At 47.2% G+C, this 16166-nt stretch overlaps 1 pseudogene; it reads right to left on the bottom strand.

The window, feature by feature from the left end:
• Window positions 1-14454: 14454 nt before the first annotated feature.
• On the bottom strand, window positions 14455-15198 carry LOC144123592 (uncharacterized; annotated as a pseudogene).
• Window positions 15199-16166: the final 968 nt, after the last annotated feature.

Genomic DNA, 16166 nt, shown 5'->3' with positions numbered 1-16166 from the left:
GCCGTGAATGCCATTTCTTTGTCGAATGAATAGGCACTTCTGCACATGTGGTAAGCCGCTCTTGACACTTGTTCCTTTCCACATGAAAAGTGCTTGCACTGAATGTAAAAACCTTTAGAGGAAAGATGTTGCTACATATAGACAGCGAAACAAGAGATATTTGCACAGCAGAAGCAGTGACAGATAACTCAAATATGACCACGCTGCTTATTCTTCAACAGGGTCTCCAAGTGCCAGCGATTCCATTTATAATCATTTGCGAAATAGTTCAGATCTTCTGTGTTTTGCAGAAAGTCCATTTCAGAGGACCAACTTGAGACTTATTTGTACAGTTCCATATGATAAGAGAAAAACAATGGTTTCCTGTCGTCCACACAGTGCAAGAGAATAAGTGGTGCTAGCCAATGGTGACAGCAAAGCGTACTAGTTAGCATGTGTCTGTCAGGTGAAAGGCTGCCAACATTTGATGAAGTGTTAAACATTGGAACTACTGCAAAAACAGGACTTTCTTGTTCAGACTGGTGGCCTCTAAATTTGGTCATCCAATTGTAATCACTGGGCCTGAAATTGTTGAGAGCATGTGTGTCCACGCTTTGGAAAATCATACGCCCATTAGTATGCCATCAATTTCCCTGGATATTTTTTTTTTTCGCGTACATCCTTGCTAGTACATATGCAAGAGTGATGTCTCATTCATGCAGTAGTATTTATTCTACGGCGACGGTTATTTGAATTGCAGGCATTACAACCTTCTCAAGCACCTGATATTGCTAGAACAAATCTTGGAAAGCTTAACTTAGTGACAAGCCTACAATTGGCAAAGCATATGAAGGATCAGCAAAGCAAACAATTGCCTTGGATTATTTAGGTGCTGATGATAGAAAGCTCTTGACCTCACCTAGCACTTTTTCAACACTCAGTATAGGCAGTTCCTGGCATGTACTGGGCGACGGTGAATTTAGAGTGAATAATATACCCTCACATCAATTTCTTTCCCTGTGCCAGTGCCAGCAAAGTTTTTTCGTGTACCGCATACCTCGCTGGCACCAGGCCAAAAACTTGGCAGAAAGTGAGTGAGCAAAGGCCAAGTGACACAATAAGAAAGCTTTATTTTGCATCTCAAAAGAAATAAAACTTAATGTTAGACCTTTAGGGAACAACACAATGTCGAGCAACAGATCCAGGACGATGCACACTGCACTTGGAAGAGTAAACCTTACCATCACAGAAAGATACTACGTGCTTCACTAAGAAAATGTCTGTTCAGGGTATCCAACACATATTAGGGAATAGCACATGAAGACCGCAGTAACATTGACATCAAGTCCAACACCATGTGTGGCACATCAATGTTAAAAATTGCTTGGAAAGCCTGGGATGACAGAGCTGCATACTTTCAAAAGACCACAAAGGTTCCTCTTCAAGCTAACATGAAAATATTGCCCGCTGCTCAAATTTTTAATAGTTGCAACTGATTGTGCGACAAGCAGTGTCCACACATTACAAGGCCTAGGCAGGCAACATGCGATTCAAAATTAGATGTCTGCTGTCAGGGCATGCATGTGTTCATCCTCTGAATGAGATAATGGCATTGTGCGCCAACACGATCCCTATCACAGTGTGCAGATATAGTGGCAAATATATAAATGTTAAAGGTGTCAGATTGATAACAGACAAATTGAACTGTTGGATATGCTTGTGCTTGTGAGTAGTCTCCTTGTGTGTGGCACATTTTGTGGAACTCATCAAAGAGGCACTTCACAGAATGAGAGAATGAACTCTACTTATTCTTCTCAATGATGTGAGTGTTTTTCAGTTGTGAGCAACATGTGTACCAAAGAATATTTTACACATCTACCGATGTGTGAAATGCTTCCAGATCGCCACCAAGCATGCAATGACTAAAACCATAGTATAAGTTTAAAGGACCTATAAACTCTAGGCAAGAGCATGCAGTGCAGAAACGGTATGCCATCCCTATGAATGAAGCATAACTTGACTGAGTAGCCAAGTGCTGAATTTTTCAGAGAAATGTGTTCGGAAGAGAGACAATTTACAAAACACATTCAACCACACAGAATGAAACTGTGAAGGCTACTACAGCACACTATAATGCATTTAGTCAATGGTAGACAAATAAATTAAGCAGCATGGCAGAACAGAAAATCACGAGGAGGGGGGCAAAAAGAAAAAAAACTTGAAGGAAAAAGAGAAAATGGGGGCAAGTTCGCAGAAAGTGCCTTCTTACACAACTACAAGAATTTCGGAGGCACTGCGGTATGAGCAGCTTGCTACCATGGCGGCATTTATGGTGGTTGCATGTCTCCTTTTGGTATGGCCTCCACCCTGATCAGCAGCAAACATCAGCCACCTTTTTGTGGTGCTTGCAATGCTTAGTTGCAGGGTTTCGAAAATGCTGTGCATTGCACCTACCACAAAAAAACGTGAAAAGCAAGTTTTATGTGCTGATACGAGGTCTCAAAAAGAGCCAGAGGACTCCATCAGACTTCAGTTTTCACTAAAATCTGATATTCATAGTTTTTATGGCTATGCTGATGTCTCCACGAAAGTAAATGACACACTTATTGCTGATAAACTGAGTTTAAATAGTTTTCCCATCAATCTGATTTGAACTCTTTAGATCCCTTGATCGTGGTCAGGAAAATGTAGGCAATGAGTAATTCCAGATATCCAAGCTAAACTCACACTTGATGTGAGCACAGTTAACTTGCAAAAACAGCCTTTGGCAGCAACATCTGTCTTCCATCTTTTGGCCTTTTCTAGCTCATAAAAGCTGTTTTCGGTCAACTTCGTGCCTATGGGATTGAAATACGGATGTCACTCAACATAGGCAAACATGAATTTGTGCCTAATGTAATTATAAATTAGGGCAAGTACAAAAAAAATGATTTCATTTATGGGTAGTACCAATGAAGGCAAAAGGCTGATAGAGTGATGATGATGATGAATTTTAATGGTGCAAAGCAGCTTTGCCAAAGAGCATGATGGCACCAGGTATTTTTCGTCTACACAAGTTCAGGTCAAAGGCCCGTTTTCTAAGCATTTCCTTTTCAGTATGGATGTCATGAGTTTGAATACAGTCAAGAAATTTTTAAATCGAATTTTCACCGTGACAAATGCATCTTTTGTTGCTGGGCAAATATAAGAATAGCTGGTGAGAGCCATAACATTCATTTTTACCCAGAACAAAAGTTGGATGGAGTTGTTTTAAGTGCCCCTTTTATGTAGAAACAAAAAAGTTGCATCTCATGTGCCCTCCCGTGGTCTTCTCTTTTTCCCTACCCAAGGCAGTAAACCACCACCATCGCTACACATTTATACCTTAACACTGGAGCCAGTAGCACTTGTAGACAGCAACTGCAGAGGTAAACACAAACTGTTTTAAAGATTGCATTTGTATTGCTCTAACGAGAATATTACTTCGCAAGGAAGCATTATGAAGAACGTATCCCTCTCATATATTGTTATGTAGTGGTGACAGCAGTCAATACAGTGAGTAAGACAGCGAAAGAAGGCTTCTAAAAGAAATTGTTTATTGGGCTGACCTGCACCTACAATAAACTGAAGACTTGGTGGCAGCGAATACAACAAGCATGTTTGCTGGTCGTCGAAAAGAATGCCCGCTGCTCTCGGCGCGCTCAATTTAAAGCTGACAATGAACCTTCGAGATAAGCCAAGCAAAGTAATCACAGCAATCTGGAACAACGTAGAATCAGCTCTGCCTGCGTGCGATGAGATAAAATCTGGTGGCGTCTTGCATCACAAAGAGTGATAAAGCTGCATGCCAGCAGCTTTGAAGAATGAACAGACATACATTACAAAGCTTTGTAATAAGGGAGTAATTACCCATTGCCATCCACCAAAGCACAACCATACGGCTGTAACGGAAAGCTATACAGCATTTTCAGAAACTTCGTAGTTAAAGAAGTCCTGGTCCGGGGTTTGAACCCAAGACCACCGGCGCAGTCGCTCTACCAACTGAGCTAACTGGGACGGCGAGCTTATAGAAGGGAGAGACCGAATTGATCACCAACTTGAAGTGGGAATAGGCAATGAGTAATTACTCCCTTATTACAAATCTACTCCACCTTCGGCGATTCCCCTAAACATTTGACCATTACAAAGCTTTGCCTCAATATCAATGCCACATGTGATGAAAAAAAGACAAAGCAGACCAGGGGAGACAAGTGTGCATGGTGGAATTAAAACTTACAAAGTTGTGTCCATACATGCCCACAACACAGGCCTCAGCTGCTTGGTATCCAAATGGTAACTTTTAGTAGTATATCTTAAAGAATGTCACCCCTCCTGCAATTAACATCCCCCTGGATGAAGCCCCCATTGAAACAGTCGAAAACATCAAAGTTCTAGGCCTCTGCATTTCCAACAATGGGACTAACACCAATGCCATAAAAGTTATTCGCAAATCTGTGCAGAACATTGCCACCCTAATGAAATTCATCTCTAACCACCACCAGGGCATGAGAGGCAGAGGCTGCAGTCTTAGGCCTTCTGCTCATGTTTAATTACCTTCCCCTCCCCTACTCTCTCCCTCTCAGATACCGAGCTGGTGAGCTGTCTAATCTGAATGGCCTACAATATGGCCGTTCTCTTTTCCAAAACCACAGCTACCGCCGAACTTCTTCAGCTGGGGGCCATTTTACCCAACAAGAGCTAGTCAAGGCACACCCAATGGGCCAATACCACCGACTCTCTCAGATAATAACTGGCTAGCAACTCTTAAATCGACTAAAAATTCACCTCCCTGCTCAAATCACCACATTGTATTCCCTTCCCAAGACCATTACCAGAAATATTTACATCCTGCCACTCTCGAAAGACACTAACCCGGAGTACAGTCATGAGGGACACATTGCCAGAGCTAAGGCCCTTCACAAGTGCTACCCTCCGTCCACCTCTTCAGTCTATGTGGGCGCCGCTGAATATCCTCAGCAGTCTGCATTCGTGACTGCAGTGACGGACAATGCTCATAAGTTAGTTACCTCTGCCACCATTCGAAGCCTTACCCAGTCCATCAAAGCGGAAGAGGCAGCAATAGCCCTTGTGGTTGCTCACTCCTCCGCAGAATTTGTCTTCTCTGATTCAGAGACAGCCATCTAATGCCAGACTTTTAATGCCAGTAAAGATAACTTTACTTCTAATGTACAATAAAACCACAACCAAGAATTCAGCACCAAAAAGTTTTTTTCAAAAATGGTACTTCATTTTCAAGGTTTACAGTGCTGTATTATTTCTCTGGTGAGGGGAGAGGGAGTGCAAATGTATCACCCTAAGCCATCATCATCATCATCAGTCTGACTACACCCACTGCAGGCAAAGGCCTCTCCCATGTCTCTCCAATTAACCCTGTCCTTTGCCAGCTGCGCCCGCCCTATGCCTGCAAACTTCCTAATCTCATCCACCCACCTAACCTTCTGACGCCCCTTTCTACGCTTGCCTTCTCGTGGAATCCACTCATTTCCCCTTAAGACCAGCGGTTATCTTGCCTTCGCATTACATACCCTGGCCAAGCCCATTTCTTCCTCTTGATTTCGACTGGGATGTCGTCAACACGCATTTGTTCCCTCACCCACTCTGCCCGCTTCCGGTCTCTTAACGTTACATCTAGCATTCTTCTTTCCATGGCTTGCTGCGTTGTCCTCAACTTAAGCTGAACCCTTTTCGTTAGTCTCCACGTTTCTGCCCCGTAGCTGAGTGCCAGTAAGATGCAGCTGTTGTATACTTTTCTCTTGAGGGTATCGGTAACCTGCTATTCATGATCTGAGAGAACCTGCCATATGCACTTCACCCCATTCTTATCCTTCTAGTGATTTCCCTCATTATCCGGATCAGCTGACACTACCTGCCCTAAGTACACGTATTCCTTTACCACTTCCAGCACCTCACTGCCAATTGTGAACTGCTGTTCCCTTGCTAGACTGTTGAATAATATTTTGATTTTATGCATGTCAATTTTTAGACCCACCATTCTGCTCTGTCTGTCTAACTCATTGATCATGCTTTGCAGTTCATCTCCTGAGTGACTCAGCAAGGCAATGTCATCAGCGAATCGCAGATTATTTAGGTATCCTTCATTAACTGTTCTGCCCAACTGTTTCCAATTCAGGCTTCGGAATACCTCCTGTAAACAGGTGGTGCATGAATAGCATTGTCGAGATCGTATCTCCTTGCCTCACGCCCTTCCTTATCGGAATTTTATTGCTGACTTTACGGAGGACTGTGGTAGATGTGCAGTTGCTATATATATCTTCCAGTATTTTGACGTAAGGCTCTTCTACACCCTGGTTACGCAATGCCTCTATGACTGCTGAGGTTTCCACTGAGTCAAATGCTTTATTGTAATCAATGAAGGCTATATATAGAGGTTGGTTATATTCTGCGCATTTCTCTATCAACTGATTGATAGTGTGAATATGATCTATTGTGGAATATCCTTTACGAAAGCCAGCCTGATCATTTGGTTGATTAAAGTCTAAGGTTGCCCTGACTCTATTAGCCATTACCTTAGTAAATACCTTGTAGGCAACAGACAGTAAGCTGATCGGTCTGTAACTTTTCAAGTCTTGGCGTCTCCCTTTTTATGAATTAAGATTATTTTTGCATTCTTCCAAGCTTCTGGTACAGTCGAGGTCATAAGGCATTGCGTATACAGGGTGGCTAGTTTTTCTAGCGCGATGTCCCCTCCATCCTTCAACAGATCTGCTGTTACCTGATCTTCCCCAGTTGCTTTTCCCCTTCCAGCAGTTAAGCTTAGCCACGGTTAAGGCTGCCCGTGTAAAGAGGGTATAAGGCTGTCTTTACTTCCTCTTTCGTTACTGGCGGGATGACGCAATGCTGTGCGCTACTGTCTCTATCATTAACGCTCTGATTACATTGGCTACTGTACAGATTTGTGTAGAACTCTTCAGCTGCGTTAACTATCTTATCCATATTGCTAATGGAATTGCCCTCCTTGTCTTTTAACGCATATTAACCCTGCGGTGGCTGAGTGGCTATGGCGCTCGGCTGCTGGCCCGAAAGACGCGGGTTCGATCCCGGCCGCGGCGGCCGAATTTCGATGGAGGCAAAATTCTAGAGGCCCATGTACTGTGCGATATCAGTGCATGTTAAAGAACCCCAGGTGGTCGAAATTTCCGGAGCCCTTCACTACGGCGTCTCTCATAGCCTGAGTCGCTTTGGGATGTTAAACACCCTTAACCAAACCAAATCTTAACGCATACATCTGGTTTTTACCTATGCCTAGTTTTCTCTTCATCGCTTTCAGGCTACCTCCATTCTTTAGAGCATTCTCGATTCCCTCCATATAAAACTTCCTTATGTCAGCTAGCTTGCCTAATCCAATAGTCCAAAATGTCAATCATGCTGCAGGCACCTTCGTTTTGGAAGGGGTTTCAAGGAAGAGCATCCCTTTGTTGGTGAACTTCGAACATGGACACCAGAAGATTCTGGCACGCTGCTTGCTAACCTAGCAAAAGCATTGTCTAGCAATTCACTCACTTCAGACCGCACTTCGTTATCATGGCACTGAAAAAGAATAGAATTACACTTCTCCCACTGTTCAAGAACTTTTCGGTGCAGTGCCGAGGGCATTCTGTTTATACCAAGTTCAGACACGATAGTCCCTGAGGTCAGCTCCGTAACACTGGTTTGTTCTGTACTGGCATCACTAAAGTCTGTTTCTGTTTGTTGTGTGCACTGGTCCAATGTTATGTGTGGCCCATTGAGATATTCATGAGGCAGTGACAAGAAAGTCCTGCCGTCAACAAATTTAAAAACTGCGCAGAAATGACTGCAGGGGCACTTGTGCTTGCAAAAATCGAGACATGTGCATGAGGGCTTGTTGAAGTCAACAATGTGCGATGCATCATTCCTCTCGGAGTGAACGGAAAATGTCCAATTGATGGGCAGCTCAGCTACATCAGCACGGGTGTATTCTTCAGCATTTACAAGCCTGTTCAACATGTGCTTAATTAAGTTGCGAGGGTGTCCATGAAAATATTGTCACGAGGTGGTGACGGGAACTCTGCCGGGGTCACGTAGCACCGACTGGGGTCCGGTCTTGAGGAAGGCACAGAGCAGCTCGTAAGAGAATACTTTAATAGGCTGGCTTACGCCCACTAAGAACAGCTCTGAAAACTCAGCGGCGGCGATAGCAGCGAACGTGCTCGGCGGTCGTCGACTAACAGAATGCCCGCCGCTCTTAGCCGTGCTCGATTTTAAAGGCGGCAAGGAAAGTTCCAGAACATAGTAGGCACACTTGCGCAAGGCTAGGAAAAATCGAGATAACTCTGGTCGCGTCTCGCGTCCCAGAAAATTGATAATGCGGCGTGCCTGCCGCGATAAGAAGATCAGACAAAAAGCAAGCTTCGCGGCATTACTCCCCCCTTAAAGAAGCATCGACCCAATGCTTAAAAACAGGGATAACGGACATGAAGATACAGAGCATACAAAATAAATACTCATAATGTAAACACAAAGAGTCATTAGCGCGAATAGTAAGGCTTCAGACGGGCGACGTGGACAACTTCTGAGCGTGTGCGGCGTCTCTGGGATGCTTTAACTCCGTCAGGGACGACTTCATAGTCCAGATTACCCAGTCTGCGAAGAATCCTGTACGGGCCGAAATAGCGGCGCAGAAGTTTTTCACTCAGTCCGCGGCGGCGAATCGGCGCCCAAACCCAAACTCTATCGCCTGGCTTGTATTGCACTGCGCATCTTCGAAGAATGTAGCGTCGGGCGTCGGTGCGCTGCTGGTCTTGTATTCTCTCACGGGCAAGTCGTCGAGCTTGTTCTGCGCGCTGCAGGTAGGCGGCGACGTCGAGGTTACTTTCGTCGGTAACGTCGGGCAGCATGGCGTCGAGTGTGGTCGTGGCCTCCCTCCCGTGGACGAGACTAAATGGTGTCATTTGGGTGGTCTCTTGCACAGCGGTGTTGTAGGCGAACACCACATAGGGAAGAATGACGTCCCATGTCTTGTGTTCTGCGTCTACGTACATAGAAAGCATATCGGCGATGGTCTTGTTGAGGCGTTCTGTAAGCCCGTTTGTCTGCGGATGGTACGCAGTTGTTCTCCGGTGACTTGTATGGCTGTGCTGCAGAATGGCATGGGTTAGCTCCGCCGTGAACGCTGTCCCCCTGTCTGTTATCAGTATTTCGGGGGCGCCGTGTCGTAAAATAATGGATCAGACGAAGAATTTGGCGACTTCTGCTGCTGTGCCGTTCGGGAGGGCCTTTGCTTCGGCGTACCTGGTGAGATAATCGGTCGCCACAATAATCCACTTGTTGCCCGTCGTTGATGTTGGGAAGGGGCCAAGTAGGTCCATACCGACCTCCTGGAAAGGTCTTGGTGGCGTTTGAATCGGCTACAGGAACCCTGCTGGTCTTTTCGGTGGCGTTTTCCGGCGTTGGCATTCACGACAACTCTTAACGTAGTGCGCGACGTCGGAGGATAGACGAGGCCAGTAATATCTCTCTTGGATTCGGCGGAGGGTGCGAGTAAACCCGAGGTGGCCAGCCATTGGTTCGCCATGCGAAGCCTGCAGAATTTCCTCCCGAAGGCGCTTCGGGACGACGAGAAGGTAGGCGGCCTTGTTCGGTGAGAAATTCTTCTTCACGACGATTCCCTGTTGCAGACAGTAGGACGATAGTCCACGCCTGAAGAAGGCAGGAGGTGAAGGAGACTTCCCCTCGAGATACTCGTGCAGGCGCTGTAGGTCAGGATCAGATTGCTGCTGTCGTGCGAAGTCGCTGGAACTTAGCAGTGCAAGGAAAGCGTCGTCGTCATCGTCTTTTGGCGGCGTGTCGACAGGGGCTCGTGACAGGCAGTCAGCGTCGGAGTGCTTTCGCCCAGATGTGTAGACCACCGTGACGTCGAATTCTTGGAGGCGCAAGCTCCATCGAGCGAGACGGCCAGAGGGGTCCTTCAAGTTAGCCAGCCAGCACAATGCATGGTGGTCGCTCACAACCTTGAACGGGCGTCCGTACAAGTAGGGACGGAACTTCGATGTAGCCCAGACGATCGCAAGGCACTCCTTTTCAGTGGTCGAATAGTTCGCTTCTCCTTTCGACAATGAACGACTTGCATATGCTATTACTTTTTCGACTCCTTCGTTTTTCTGGACGAGCACGGCGCCTAGACCAAAGCTGCTTGCGTCGGTATGGATTTCTGTCTCGGCGTTTTCGTCAAAGTGCCCTAGCACCGGTGGAGACTGCAGGAGACGCTGAAGTTCGTTGAAGGCTTCCGCTTGTGCCGAATTCCATGTGAATGGTACGTCTTCCTTGGAGAGCTTGGTCAGAGGTACCGCGACGCGCGAAAAATTCCTCACAAAGCGTCTGTAATAAGCACACAATCCCAGAAATCTGCGGACCGCCTTCTTGTCATGAGGCTGCGGGAAATTGGCAATGGCGGCTGTCTTCTGCGGATCGGGGCGCACGCCGTCCTTGCTGATGATGTGGCCGAGAAACAATAGTTCGTGGTAGGCAAACCGGCACTTTTCAGGCTTCATGGTAAGTCCGGATAACTTGATTGCGTCGAGTACTGCCTTCAGCCTCCGGAGGTGTTCCTCGAAGCTCGCTGCGAAGACTACAACGTCGTCTAGATAGACGAGACAGGTTTGCCACTTGAGGCCTTCCAACACTGTGTCCATTACCCTTTGGAAAGTTGCGGGTGCGGAGCAAAGCCCAAATGGCATGACTTTGAACTCGTACAGTCCGTCCGGTGTGATGAAGGCAGTCTTTTCCCGGTCTCTTTCGTCGACTTCAATCTGCCAATATCCACTCTTGAGATCCATCGACGAGAAATACTTGGCGTGGCAGAGCCTGTCCAGAGTGTCGTCGATCCTCGGGAGGGGGTAGACGTCTTTTTTCGTAATCTTGTTCAGTCGCCGATAATCGACGCAGAATCGAAGAGCACCGTCTTTCTTTCTCACTAGAACGACCGGTGCCGCCCATGGGCTCTTCGAAGGTTGGATGACGTCGTCGCGAAGCATTTCCTCTACTTGGTCCCAGATGGCCTGTCGTTCTCGCGGCGACACACGGTAAGGGCTTTGGCGGAGAGGTCTGGTGTATTCGTCGGTTATAATTCGATGTTTGGCTATCGTCGTTTGTCGCACCTTTGATGACGAGGCGAAACATTCGCTGTAACTTTGAAGAAGAAGGGTGATTTTCTCTTGTCGGTCCCGGGGTAATGCTGGGTTGATGGCGAACGTGGGAGCATGGTCTTGCTTTAGGCTGTCATTTGCAGGTTCGTCGGAGATGATGAAGGCGTCCAGTAAATCAGTTGCTTCGTCCAAGAACGCAATTGTAGTGCCTCTGTTGAGGTGTCGGTATTCTTCGCTGAAGTTCGTGACCAGTACCTCGGTTTTTCCATGCCGCAAATGAGCGATGCCTCTTGCGACGCCAAGTCGTCTGTCTAAGAGCAACTGCGTGTTTCCCTCGATGATGCCTTCTGCGTCTTCGAAATTTCTTGCACAGACGGGGACGATGACGCTGGACCGGGGTTGGATGGTTAGTTCTTCATCGAGAACACTGAGGGCCTTTGACTGCTCTGGGGTCGTTTTCGGAGGTAAAGCTTCGTCCGTCGAAAGCGTGATGGACTTGGACTTGAGGTCGATGACTGCGCGGTGCTGTGTCAAGAAGTCCATCCCCAGAATGACGTCACGGGAACATTTCTGAAGTACGACGAATACTGTCGGATATGTGTGTCCGTTGACAGTCAGTCTCGCAGTGCACCTTCCTGATGGCGTGATGAGGTGTCCGCCTGCTGTGCGTATCTGCGGGCCATCCCAAGTCGTCGTCACTTTCTTGATCCGGTCGGCGAAGGAACCACTCAGCACGGAATAGTCAGCTCCCGTGTCGATTAGAGCAGTAACGTTTCGGCCGTCGACAGTCACCTCTAGATCGGAAGTCCTTGCTCTTGCGTTGCACGTAACTTTCGGCGTCGGGTCACGGCTTGGTCGGTGATTGCGACTGCGGCTGCAGGGGCTTGTCGATGTCGGTGGCCTGGGGGTCTCTAAGTTGCGTCGTGTCGTCGTCGGTGCGGCGTCGCCGTGAGTTCTCGTCGTTGGAGGGTCTTCGTTTTTTTGCCGGGAAGCAACCTCACCTCCTAAGGTTGCTGTTTTCAGTTTCCCCTACGGGGGCTGGGGGACCTTCCTCGCACAGCCGCTGCGTAGCTGTGGCAGGGCGACGTGAAGCGCGAGGCTCGCGGCGAGGGTGAGCGGGAAAATCGGCTCGACACGTATTCGTCGCGGCGCAGGTAGTCGTCGATTTCTTGTGGATGTTGGCCGAAGCGTGGTCGTGGTGCGTCAACGGCGAATCCGCGAAGACCGATGCGTCGGAACGGGCAGTGACGCAGGACGTGACCGGCTAAACCGCAGTGGAAGCACAGCGGACGGTTGTCACGGGTTCTCCAGGTGTCGCATTTCCTTGGGCCCGAACGTTGTTCGTAGGTCGGGTGGGCGGGGCCCGGAGGGCGGCGGTCCAGCACTGCTGGCTCACGTCGAATAGGGCTTGGGGTGGCACGTCGAGGCGCGGGCTTGCGTACTGCAGCGACGTAACTCATGGCTGGAGCTTGAGGTTCAGTCGTCGCAGAAGGGGAGCCAAGCGCATGCCGCACTTCTTCACGGACGACTTCCGTCAGGCTCGCTACTTGAGGTTGTGAAGATGATGGCAGCAGCCGGCGTAGTTCTTCGCGGGCGATTTCACGGATGATCTCCCGCAAGTCGCTGGTTGTAGTCGTCGTGTCCGGAAAGCTGGAGCAGACCTGCGGTGGTCGGTTGTACTGCCTTGTGCGGGCGTCCAGGGTCTTCTCAATCGTTGACGCTTCTTCGGCGAATTCGGCGACAGTCTTGGGCGGATTTCGTACGAGGCCAGCGAAAAGAGACTCCTTTACGCCCCGCATTAGATATCCGGTTTTCTTCTCCTCCGTCATATTCGGGTCAGCTCGGCGGAAAAGACGCTGCATTTCTTCGACGTACATGCTGACAGTTTCGTTTGGGTACTGCATCCGTGAGTCCAGCAGCATCTGCGCCTTTTCCTTCCGGAGAATGTTGGTAAACGCCTTCACGACTTCACACTTGAATAATTTCCAGGTCTTCAAGGTAGTCTCGTGGTTTTCATACCACGTTCTTGCAGGACCGTCAAGGGAAAAGAAAACATAGCGGAGCTTCATGTCATCTTCCCACCTGTTAAATGTAGCCACGCGCTCAAAGTTGTCTATCCAATCTTCCGGGTCGTCGCCAGGGTAGCCGTGGAAGGTTGGAGGCACCCGTGGCTGGTGGAGCATGACAGGGGTGGACGTCGCTTGCTCGGTCATGGTGGGCGCTGGAGCTTGTTGTCGTTGTCGAGTAGGATCCGGTAGTAATCCGTGCTGAGCTTGCAGGCCTTGAAGACGGCGGCTGTGTCGTACCTCCGGATCTTCTTGGCTCTCGTTCTCTACGGTGGATCTTCCAGGTTGGGTTGGGTGCATGTACCTAGCACCTCCACCAGATGTCACGAGGTGGTGACGGGAACTCCGCCGGGGTCACGTAGCACCGACTGGGGTCCGGTCTTGAGGAAGGCACAGAGCAGCTCGTAAGAGAATACTTTAATAGTCTGGCTTACGCCCACTAAGAACAGGTCTGAAAACTCAGCGGCGGCGATAGCAGCGAACGTGCTCGGCGGTCGTCGACTAACAGAATGCCCGCCGCTCTTAGCCGTGCTCGATTTTAAAGGCGGCAAGGAAAGTTCCAGAACATAGTAGGCACACTTGCGCGAGGCTAGGAAAAATCGAGATAACTCTGGTCGCGTCTCGCGTCCCAGAAAATTGATAATGCGGCGTGCCTGCCGCGATAAGAAGATCAGACAAAAAGCAAGCTTCGCGGCAATATGTAGGGATATTTTCATTGTACTGTCTGTATAGCGCTGACTGCCTCATCTCTGACTCCATCAATTTTTTCTCACCATCTGGCAAGTAAGAGTAAACAAGGGCTGTAATAAGAAAGGTCAGGGAACGCTTCCCGATTGCACTCTTTACAAAATGTGTCTTGAGCACTCTGTTTTGAGCTTCAATCCCGTTGTTCGTGGTAAGCACGACATCAAATTCAAGCCGGTAGTATAAAACCCACAGCTCTTTCACAGACAGCCACACTGTTTTAAAAATAAGTTTGGAACTTTTCATTTCTGCAGTACTCTGAAGTCATGAGAGCTTTCAGTGAATTCTCAAATTCATCTTGATTAGAAGCGTTAGCTATGCGCTTCATAAAATTAAGGGCATCATCACGATTTCACACACCATTTTCTTTTCTGCGGAGTCATCTCTGCCATGCCTGACCCCTGTGGAAATCACAAATGGATATCTTACTTTTTTGAAAAACTGACTGTAATCCACCATCCAGTATTGTGGAGACAGATTTTCACACCATTGTTTGAACACATTTAAAGCCTCAGCTATGCAACAAGCGGTCTCAAACTGCACAATGAGCACACCAGCAGTTGCGTAGCCTACTAGTGTTTTGACTACAAGAAGAAAAAGTGGCAATGCGTAGTCACTGGTCTTATGGGTAGAGTTCAAACAAACGACTGCAGTTACACATTTTAGGAGCATGTTTTTCATAAACTCTGATTGGAAACAAAAAAGGAATGTCTCCTCACACTCACTGGCAACATTCTCTTCCATGTCATCAGACATGCTACTGCCTGCATTCTTGCTAGCTGAATATGACCGATACACTACTGAACTTTCAGGTTGCTCAGACTGGATTTTTTTATCAGATTAACTGCATTTGTTTGGTCGACAGTGCTAAACCGGTCTCTTCTAAGAGCAGCTTGGATGTCGTTGCTGATGTCCTTAGCAGTAGGGAAAAATGCCCTGCAGCTGCTTTCAGGTTTTTCACCAGTCGAAAATAGCACATCGTGTACATGCATATGCAAACACTTTTTGACATCCAACACAGATGTAATCCCTTCTCTGACTAACAGGGTTATGCGTTCAGCTAAGCTCTTATTCATGGTTTCGCTGAACCCTTCAATGTCGCCAAATCCATGGTTCGTGTGGCTAGTCCTGGCAGCAATGGCAACGTAAATTCTCTTCTCAGAGACTGCTGCTTCACTTCCTTGCAGCGGGCTAATCTTGGCAGATTTTAATTTCTGCTGTTTTATCCGCCCACATAGCTGAGACATGTCCACCTAGAAACAAAGCACTACATTTTCAAATGTGTACATATCAATGAAAGCACCAATTTGCCTTTCCCTAATAGCATTGACAACACAGACTTAATTGCACAGACTGCCAGGTTGGCTTGAATGGAATGAAACGGAATAAAATGAAAAAAATTGCTATGATATATTTGTGCATGTCACTGAGACCACCATGCTTTGCATACAGTTGCATAATGACTTAATAAATGGGCAGTGGGTTTTTTTGGCTGCAAAACAAATGAACTGGCCATATTTTTGGCTGCAAAGACTATTAGCTATGTCAAAAAAATGTTTTCTCACAGATGTGATAAGCGGTGCGGTTAAAATGAGATGAAATTGTTCGTGCACAAAAATTTCCCTGTATTTACACTTGCGCATATATATTCACAGAATCAGATCACCTGATTTTACAATCTGATAAGCAAACTTAAGTAGCTGGCAGTTTGTACTAAAAAAGGTGCGGATTGACGGTGAGGATGAGGGGATTGAAAAGAGGAATGGAGAAGGGGTGCAAAGGCACTGTCGCAGCGCATATACCCTTTGTCAAAATGTGCAGGCCATTGATTTGCCACATGGGCACTTGGCTATACTTAGAAACACTGCACCATGACTTTGAAGACTGGTGGAGGAACTTTCATTCTCACTATACTATACATAACTCAGGAGGAAAAAAAATCTAGTTGTGGAGTGAATAATCAAAAGCAAGCTTATTTGTACTTGAATTTCCGCTGACGAATAGTACCTATGTTTTGACAGCTTGATTTTAAGAAAAAAAGTAGCAACAGAGTTTCTGTGCGAAAAAAGGACTATATGCTTTCACAACTAATGGTTACAGAGCTGCTTGGGCCGCATACTAATGTGAGAATGTATTACTAAGGCAGAAGAACACAACTCAACTGCTAAAATTTCCTTGCTTGTTATGCTTATGAACATCCCTTAAAATCTGGAAA

Source organism: Amblyomma americanum, chromosome 1, assembly GCF_052857255.1.
Source record: "Amblyomma americanum isolate KBUSLIRL-KWMA chromosome 1, ASM5285725v1, whole genome shotgun sequence".
Taxonomy (NCBI): Eukaryota; Metazoa; Arthropoda; class Arachnida; order Ixodida; family Ixodidae; genus Amblyomma; species Amblyomma americanum.
Note: the sequence above shows the minus strand (reverse complement) of the source record. Positions and strands in the feature narration are given on the sequence as shown.